General features: G+C 45.9%; 1 protein-coding gene across 7 annotated transcripts in view; it reads right to left on the bottom strand.

Moving 5' to 3' along the window:
* Positions 1–10,090, bottom strand: part of THRB (thyroid hormone receptor beta) — a 438,431-nt gene that overhangs the window by 350,947 nt on the left and 77,394 nt on the right. For 2 of the 7 annotated variants that reach the window (XM_059882390.1, XM_059882391.1), the window contains exon 1: positions 2,511–2,658. The exons of the other annotated variants lie outside the window; for them this stretch is intronic. The gene's annotated coding sequence lies outside the window, so the exon portion shown is untranslated. Of the gene's footprint in view, positions 1–2,510; positions 2,659–10,090 lie in introns of those variants that run through there. 7 annotated transcript variants of the gene reach the window in all.

Below are 10,090 nucleotides of genomic sequence, written 5' to 3'. Positions count from 1 at the left end.
GAACAGAACATTGTAAATCAACTACATGCCAAAAAAATTAATTTTAAAAACAGCAATGTTAGTGAGCTGCTCTTCAAAAGAGAGAGCCGTCTTAGCTCCGGCCTGTCCCCTGTGGGTGAGCCTGAGTGTCCATCACAGTCCACTGTCTCCTGCTGCTTTCCTTGTAACTCTCCCCAGCACTTGTGCCACTGAGGATGTCGGTTCTGTCTTCGTTCCGCTTCACAAATGCAGAAAGGGGGACCCAGAGGGACTGAGTACCTCACCCACGACCACAGGGCTGGGCGAGTGGCCGGGGCAGACTCACACTCACGCTGTCTGCCGTCGCGCTGGAGGGCCAGTGAGTGTTCTCAAGGCTTGCACTGCTCGTCCCACCCTTCCCTTTGCTTCCCTGTTCTCACCCTTGTCCACTTGTCTGACTGTCTCCCAGGAGCCGGCTGTCCTTAGAGTCGGTGCTGCCCTTCGGCCTGTGTGTGGCCTTCTGCACCCCGCTCCCTTCTCACAGTCTGCACGTCTGTGTGGACACACACTCACATCCCCCCCAACACACAGCTCTGTCCCCCCATACCCCCCACCCTCAGACACATCAAAGATACGCAAATGAAAAGAGTCCTCTTTTTCATAAAAAGACCTTATCTAGAGTTGTTACTTGGTTAAGCTACAACTATGAAACTTTTCAAAATGGCATTCCTTGTCTTTAAGTTTTATGTATTTAGATTCCCTCCCTCCACCGAATACTGAAGAATTTACTTAAACTGTGTATTTGTAATTCTCTTCACAGCACATTTTACAAAGTGGCTTCTTAGCTGACACGATAATATGCTGAAGGAAACTACTGCCAGTTTAGAGACTTCCCAGGCAGCCCAGTGGTTAGGACTCTGTGCTTCCACTGCAGGGGGCCTGGGTTCAGTCCCTGGTCAGGGGAACTAAGACCCTGCAAGCCACACGGTAGAACCAAAAAAGAAAATACTGCCAGTTAAAAAAGTTGTCCAATTTTGCATTACAATGATTCTCTAACTTCAGCACCCCCACACACAACATCACAGAGGACCCTTGTGAAAAGGCAGATCCCTGGGTCTTATCCTCCAAAGAATTTGACTTAGGAAGTCTTAGATGGAGCCCAGTAATCTGTACTTTAAGCACGCTCATTAGGCAAGTCTGATACAAATATTTTGTGACCCACACCCTGAGAAATCAAGAGAAACTCCATGTATTTACTTCCATAGAGCAATGCCCTAAATTTTCAAGAATCTTCTTAGCCAACTTCTGCGACTACACTTCTCTCATAGATACAACAAAGTTAACACTGACTGAAATGCTTGCTCGGTCATCTAACAAATACTGCTTTAAAGTCTACGTTCCACTAGGGATGGTCAGTAGCTAACAGATGGGACCTGAGTGCAATCCTCCACACATCCAGGGCCCACGGCAGACACCGTTTATCAACACAGCACTCTGTCCGCTGAGCGAGATCCATGTCTGTGAAGCCATTCCCCTAGTCAGCTGCAGGGCAGTTCCTAGGACGTGGCCGTCAAGTCTGGACCACAGGGCATCGGAGCAGAAAGCAGAAGAGTCAAATCACGATTGAGAAGCAGGAGGCGAATTTAGAGCTCCTCCCATCTCCCCGCTGACAAACACACTGCACCGCCTCTCCTAGCCTGAAGGCAGGCTCGGTGTCATCAGGCAACCCCAGAAAGCTCCTGGAAACAGAGACCGCAGCCCATGGACAGGGTGAGACAGCCAGCATGCTCGGGGAGCCCCAGTGCACTGGGGGAAGGTCCTTCCTCCTCTCTCTTCTCCCTCCTCCCACTTGCTTAAGCACCTCCCCCCTCCCCCAAATGAAAAGCCCATTAGAGCTTCCTGCCCTGGGCATAAAAAAAGAATTCCACTTAGGGTTCTGATTACCACGGAAGCTTTTTGATCACAGTGGTAAGAGCCGCCTTCTTCAGTTCATCGTTGAGACTCTGAAAAGTCAAATGACTTACCCAAGCATGCTTGCTGAGAGCCAAGAGTAGAATTCAGGTCCCTGGACTCCTGGTTGACTGCTATTCATAGATTTAAGAATCCTGATGCAACGAGCTTCTAAAAATAACACTGCCTAGTTCCACCTCTAGTCATTCCAGACATCATATCTTGATCATGTTTACCTATCATAGCTTCTATCTTTGAGAATCTTTCATTAGGTCAGGCTCAACCAGAAATAAGTTGGTAAGTTTTACAGATAATGATTCTACGTTATTGTACACTTTAATCATAGTTTATTCCTGCAGAGGTGGAAAGTCACCTCATAATAACAAACCGTTGAGAAGGTTTTTGTTTGTTTGTTTTTATTCTCAACAGCATGGAGAGCTGTGACTTCAGACACACCTGGCCTGGAACCCCAGCTCCTCCCAGAGGCAGAATCTTATGCAAATGATTTCATCTCCCTGAGAATCTGATTCCTTATCTATGACAGGAAGAACTTATTTACCTCTGAGAAATGTTCTGGAGGTGAAAGTGATTAGCAGGCTTACCAGTGACTGGATGGGTGCCCGGCACACAGTCCGTTCCCATAGGTATTAATGTTTCTCTCCTTTTCCTTCGCTTCATCTATGTCACCTTGGAGAAAAAAGGTAGGCTAGTCTCTCCAGCCTTTCTCTCTCCCAAGTGTCTCCCAGGTCTGGCTACCTTTATGAGGTTTGGTAGAACATGAAAAGGAGAGTCACGTGTCCAAAAATTATTAGGAATTTTGAGAGAGCGCCAGCAGAGGGGTAGGCGGAGCGTGGGGCCCTTCTGAGCGGGGCATGAGCGCTGGCCCAGGTCCCAGGCCTGCACCGTCAGTCTGGGTACCAGACTCTCTCTGCACTGGGTCTTCTCTCGTCCACTCCCTGGTCTTGGAGAGCTGGTCCTGGGGTCCCTGGTGGGCACGGGGAGTGCACACGGGCTCAGGAGTTTATGGGACTTAAATCTGGCTCCAGTACTTTGCTTTTACGTCACCCATCTCTCTAAGGCTGGTTCCTCTGCTGGGAACGGGCCTAATGATGCGTGGGCCGTGGAGGGCCCAGGTGAGGGACGGATGAGGTGGGAGCTGGGGAGGGCGCCCACCCGGCCCAGCCCTGAGGACGCACAGGTCGGCCGTTGTCACCAAGGCTTTCTTTCCTTTGAACCTCTCCCACGTCTTCAGGCTTTGTGACTCCAGTGGAGTCATAGTCACAATTCCCCCCGGAGGTGCCACTCAGAGCCCAGCCACAGCACCCGTGCTGAAGAGTAAAAAGGCTGCAAAACGGGCAGAGTCCACATTCCCACTGGTTTTACCGGACCACTCAGAATGAAGTGTACCGACAACACAGGGATGCCGACGCTATTCACAATCAAAGAAAGCAAACTGTCTGACGCTTGTGGCAATGATACGGTGCATCGCTTTCCACTATTATTGCATTTGATGCCTCCTTTCCTACCCAGTGTCTACAGACCACGGGTTACCGTCCCCATTTGATAGATCCCAAGACTCTCTTTTTAAATAAAATTTAGTGATTTCCCCGCTAATTATTAGAGAAACGCAAATCAAAACTACAGGGAGATAACACCTCACACCGGTCAGAATGGATCTCATCAAAAAACCCACAAACAACAAATGCTGGAGAGGTGTGGCGAGAAGGGACCCCTCCTGCACCAGGGGAATGTACATGGTGCAGCCACAGTATGGAGGGTCCTTAAGCTAAAAACAGAGCTACCGAATGACCCTGCAATCCCACTCCAGGGTGTGTATCCTGAGAGAAACATGGCCTGAAGAGATACATGCTCCCAATGTTTACTGAAGCACTGTTTACAGTGGCCAAGGCATGGAACCATCTACACGCCCATTGACGAAGGAATGGATAAAGTTGCGGTACGTGTATACAATGGAATATTCCTCACCCGCTAAAAAGAAGGAAATAAGGCCATTTGCGCAACATGGATGGATCTAGAGATAGTCATACAGAGTGCAGTAAGTCAGACAGAGAAGGAGAAATATCATATGGCATCCTTTATATGCGGAATCTAAAAGGAAACAAACTTACAAAACAGAGAGAGACTCACAGAGGTAGAAAATGAACTCATGGTTGCCCGGGCGGGGGCGGGGGGGGGGGCATCGTTAAGGACTTTAGGAAGGTCATGTGCACAGTGCTGTGTTTAAAATGGACCACCAACAAAGACCTATTGTACAGCACAGGGAACGCTGCTCAATGTCATGTGGCAGCCTGGGTGGGACAGGGGTTTGGGGGAGAGTGGACACACGTGTATGTGCGGCTGAGTCTCTTCACTGTCCACCTCAGACTAGCACAACATTGTTAATTGGCCACAAAACAAAATGTTCTTGGTGTTAAAAAAATAAAAATAAGATTTAAAAAATGTAGTGATTTTCCTGAAGACGTGTGCTTCTCTGATCCTCTCCTTATCCGATTCCTCGTCCGGTGCTCCTTCTGCCCCGTCAATAAAAATACAGTCAAAGCAGCACTGATGAGTCTGTCTCTTCTCCTCCTGAGTACAATGTCTCGCTGCTTCAACTGACCGTGATTATAACAACAATTTCATGTGGTTTTCATAAAAAAGGGAAATGCAACCTGGTGGTAATCACTCATTTAACATTTAGGTATCTTTGGGGAGCTTGGCAAATTTTGTAAAGCTTGAAATTCTATCTGCAACTGTTCACGAAGCCTGTACACTATGTTAGTATTATTTCCATAAAAAGTGGACATTTAGGAAACTTGGTGGCATGGACGGACAATTGCCCAGAGTCAAAGATCCATGCGTGAGGAATTAGGACATCTGAATTAAGGATACGGAATTGATCTGAGCGGGAGTTATGCAAGAGTTGCCATTTTTCCAATTTTGTTTTGGGCTAGAGCAGTGGGCTTAAGGAAGCTATGCCAGCCCTGCAGGGCCGACCTTCAAACTTTACAGGAGAAACAAACTTCTGTTTACTTCACTGTTACTGGGGTTTCCGAGGCAACAGAAACCAACCCCGAAATGGCTACTCTCCTGCATCTCCTTCCCAGATGCAAACTTAGATTTCCCGCTCTTTTATGACAAAACAGGAGCTGCAAGATGGATAGGCATGAATTCACTATTCTTTTAGCTGCTGCAGAGGAATTTTTGCATCTCTGGCTGCCCTTGAACTTCTGGGACATGCCCATGCTGGTGGGTCCTACTTGGAAGAGTTAAGACCTCACATCTCAACCCCTTCCAGAATGCACCAGGGAAGGGGTGGTTCAGGGGACAGTCTGCAGAGACGGCCACTAACGCTCTCCTCCCTGAGAGCATGAGCCATTCCCCCACTGAAGGCAGGATGCCATTCTCTTCCGTTTGACACTTGGGGCAGCCTTGTAACTGGTTTTGCCCAGTAGAATGTGGAAGAAGAGACGCGCTGGGTCCCAGGACTTCTCGTTATTGCTCAGTCCTAAGTCCTGTCCGACTCTTTGCCACCCCATGGACTGCAGCACACCAGGCTTCCCTGTTCTCTACCATCTCCCGGAGTTTGCTCAAACTCATGTCCACTGAGTCAGTGATGCTACCTAACCATCTCCTCCTCTTCCACCCCCTTCTCCTTGGATTTCTTAGCACAAGACCTAAGAGGACTGGAAGCTTCTGCTTCTTCCTTCTTGGAAGCCCGCTCCCATGGGAGAATTATGAGTCCCGTCCACCACCCACTGTGAGAACACCCATCCCAGCTTGTGTGGCAAGGCCTCAGGAGAAACACCAGCTCAGCCAGAGTTGAGTAAAAGCTTCTTGGAGCTTCCAGCCCAGCCCAGCCACAGGCTAAACAGGCTGAGTGAGTGACCCCCAACCAATGCCAAATGGAGCAAAAGAACTGCCTGGCCAACCCTGCTTGAAGTCTGCCTCACAGAACTGTGAGAAATGGCAAGCCCCTGTTCTCTGGAGCCACCGAGCTGCAGGGTGGTTTGTTATAGAGCAGTAAGCGACATAGCCGGGGAGGGTCTCCTGCTGTAGATGTGAGAGCTCTCAGGAAGTGAAGAAAGGGAGGGTGGATGAGAAGAACCTGCTCTGCTGCCAGTTCGCCCGATTCCATTGTGAGTTTTGAAAAGGGTGGCTCAACAACCATTATTTCCATGCGGATGTAAATTCTGTGTCCCCAAGAATTTAGCCCACAAGACACATTTGGAATCCAACATACTGGGGGTGGAGCCTATTCAGACACTTCAGCCACCCGTTGCTGACCTCCAAGTATCAATGTCAACCACGTGTCGGACTCTCGCTTTGAGTGTAAGGGAGACATTTAATAGCGCCTTAGCCCAGCCTTCACAAAGGGGTACGTCACAGTGCTATATAACGGAGCAGCTCCTGAAACTAACACATCGTTGTAGATTAACTATACTCTGATATAAGATAATTTTTAAAAAAGAATGAACACCCAGCTATATATGGCCTACTGCAAGAAAACTTTTATTTACTTCACCACAAATGGTTCTCGGAGGAAAATTCTCTACCCTAATCCAGCAGAAGACAACATTTTTAAATAGAGACATTTTGTAAAATGCTTTCCAGGGATACGTTAAGCCTGTCAGTGGAGACTCATTCTACTAAAACTACGTGCTTGGTGACTGAGGATATTCAAAGTATGTATAGTTCGGTTAATTGAAGACAGAGGGCTTCAGCATTTTAATTTCTGCAATACAGGATTAGCATGGTGGCTTGGAAGCGTGGTGGCAGCAGTGGGTCTCAGCTCCAGCCAACTGCTAGAAGCACTTGGAGTCCTTCCAATCCAAGACCCAGAGGTTTGACCTAATTGTTCTGGGCTTTTTTTTTAAATGCTCCCTTAGGGATTCTGACGTCCAGCTATGACTGAGAACATGGTTGAAATAGTTCAGGCTTTGGGGTACTTCTTAGAAATGCACATTTTTGGCCCCTGTCCACACCTCCTGGATCAGAAAGTAGACCTCAGGAGAACTGCTGTGCTATGATACAAATTAAAAGGGCCAACTGATTCTCTGTCCCTTCACTGTGCCTCAAACCTCATTAAATGTTCATAAATCTAGAAGCCCTTCTTACACTCATTAAAGTAATGTTTTTTTACAGGATTATAAAAATCTGGTAGCAAAATTTTTAACAAATCAAAAGTACTATTTCTTTTCTAATTTCTAATTCATTTTTTGTTTTAACACAAAGGAAAAGCATAAAGAATAAAAATACACTACTACTTTGAAATAACATTATTATTTTGATATCAATTTGCTTTTCACATAAAGGACTGTCTTATACACATTGTTTTATAACCTTCTTAACCTGCTTTGTCACTTAACACATCCTTTATATCCTACTGTATTACTGAATATTTTTAGACATATTTAAAGCTGCCTTTTCTCCATCATGCTGTTCTGCCCAGTGGCTCAGCTGTGTCTGACTCTTTGCGACCCCATGGACTGTAGCCCTCCAGGCTCCTCTATCCATGGGATTCTCCAGGCAAGAATACTGGACTGGGTTGCCATTTCCTCCTCCAGGGGATCTTTCTGACCCAGGGATCAAACCCAAGTCTCCTGCATAGGCAGGTCGATTCTTTATCACTGTGACACCTGGAAAGCCCCTTTTCCATCATAGGAATATCCCAAATATATTTTATTGAATCTTCAGTGGTTGTTTCAGATTTTTGCTTTTACAGATAATGTTTTCTTTGATTACTAAAGAAGTTTTTGTTCACATTCACGATGGCATTCTTGGCATCAGTCCCTAGATGTGATATTCATAGGTCAAAGTGTGTGTACCCTTTAAAGGTATTGATACACACTGACAAACTGTCCTTTCTTTATAGTGGAAGAAAGAACCAGTTCCCTTGCACCATGCGTGGTCACACGTGCTCAGTTGTGCCGACTGTGTGTGACCCCATGGACTAGCCCACCAGGCTCCTCTGTTCATGGGATTGTCCAGGCAAGAATACTGGAGTAGGTTTCCACGTTCTCCTCCAGGGGATCTTCCTGACCCAAGGATAGAACCTGCATCTCCTGCATTGGCAGGCAGATGCTTTACCACTGAGCCACCTGGGAAGCCCCTCACACCATGGTGTGTGATACTATATATCAAAGCTTTATTTAATGTGTCACTTTAGTAACAGGATGAGCTCCTATTGTTCTTTAATGAAGTTAATTATTTTCTTCATTATAAAAATTTATAGCTCACTTGTATTTATTTTCATTCTTTATCCATTCTTTAAAAAATCTGACTATTCCATTTTCTTCCTGTTGAACTGAAAAAGTCTTTTGCATACTAAGGATTTCTTGCATCAATACTTAGAGGCAAGAAAAATAGAGTAAACACTCAATTGAGTCGCATCAGCAGGAGTTCATTCCAGTTCCATGTTCGTCAGAAGCAAACTCGAATCATTTGGTCAAGTTACGTTACTGTAAATCTGTATAGAATCAGTATGTTTCCTTTTCCTAGGCCTGTACTCCACTGAACAAATACAGTCCTTCTCTGATGATCATCCTGTGGGGCCTCATGGTGATTGTTCTGAATTCTCCATTGTATGAAAAGAATGGGATTCAGAAAGTCTGAGTCCTGGCTCCATAGCTACAATTTATATAAAAATTGTAGACTAAGGACATGCTTTAGTCTCCTCACCTTTAAAACAGAAATAACAAGAATGACCTTCATCTCCCACGGTGACCGTGAGAGACAGTTTGCAGGATAAGCACACAGATTTCAGAGCCTGGTTATCTGGACTGGAATCCCCATGCTGCCATTTAAAAGCTATGGAGCTTGGGCAAGTTCTTTAGCTTTTATTGAATATAGTTGATTTACGATGTTGTGTTAGCTTGCAGGGTGCAGCACAGTGATCAGTTATGTGCTTAGTCGCTCAGTCGTGCCCAACTCGTTGTGACCCCACAGACTGTAGCTCTTCTGTCAATGGAATTTTCCAGGCAACAATACTGGAGTGGGTTGCCATTTCCTGTTCCAGGAGATCTTCCCGACCCAGGAATTGAACCCATGCCTCCTGCGTCTTCTGCACTGGCAGGAAGAGTCTTCACCACTGCCCCACCTGGGAATCAGTTACACACATTCGTACATCCACTCTTTTTCAGACTGTCCTCCCATATAGGCCATTACAGAGGACGGTATAGAGTTCCCTGTGCTGTACAGTAGGGCCTTAGTGGTTATCTATTCCATATATAATAGTGTGTAAATGTCAGCTCCCATCTCCTAATTCAGCCCTTCCTCCCTTTCCCACCGGGTAACCGTAAGTTTATTTTCTATATTTGTGACTCCACTTCTGTTTTGTAGATAAATTTGTTTGTACCCCCCCTTTTTTAACATCCCACATATAAGCAATATCGGATGATATTTGTCTGTGTCTAACTTGCTTCACTCAGTATGACAATCTCTAGATCTTAATCTCTTTGGTCTTCAGTTTATCTGTCAAATGAGGATAATAATAGAATTTACCTATTGGAGTGGTAACAAGGATTAAATGAATGAAAGTCTATATAGCACTGTAGAACGGGGCCTGGCAAGTAGTAAGCACTACATATTAACACAACCATCATTCCAGTTCAATGACAGAACCTGCCTGTTACATGCTGTCTTAACCAGAGCCCCGACACATGTCAGGGGTAGGCTTATAACTGCTGCAAAGGCCACCACAGTCTTGGCAGGCAGAATAAGCTGGGCTGAGTCTCTACCAAACCCAGGATGTACCCTGGAAATGAGTTTCTGAATAAGGCTCTAGCATCAACTTGCTTTTCTGTGATTCACCTCTTTCTTCTCAACGTGGAATGCAGGAAAACCAACCTGTTTTTTATTAGCTGGATTATGACTGTCAAAGCTAACCATGTGGGTTGGTCACTTTGCTTCCAGCCCAGAACTCACAGACAGACAGCCACAAGAGCGTGGACCCAAGGCGCTCTCAGACAGGTAGGCACCAAGTTTCCTACCTCAAGGCAGAGCAGAGACATGGATTTTTAGACGCATTGTCTGTAGTTGGGTTAATTAAATTCTGTGTTCTCTGATTTATGCTCTCAGCTAACAAGGAGATTTTTGGTAACTCATAATATGAATCATAATACAGAAGATGATTCAAAGAAACTCTCAGCATTTTGGTCATTTTATCTGATAAAATTCCCAC

This window comes from Bos taurus, chromosome 27, assembly GCF_002263795.3.
Source record: "Bos taurus isolate L1 Dominette 01449 registration number 42190680 breed Hereford chromosome 27, ARS-UCD2.0, whole genome shotgun sequence".
NCBI classification, from domain to species: Eukaryota; Metazoa; Chordata; class Mammalia; order Artiodactyla; family Bovidae; genus Bos; species Bos taurus.
This window is presented reverse-complemented; position numbering and strand designations above follow the sequence as displayed.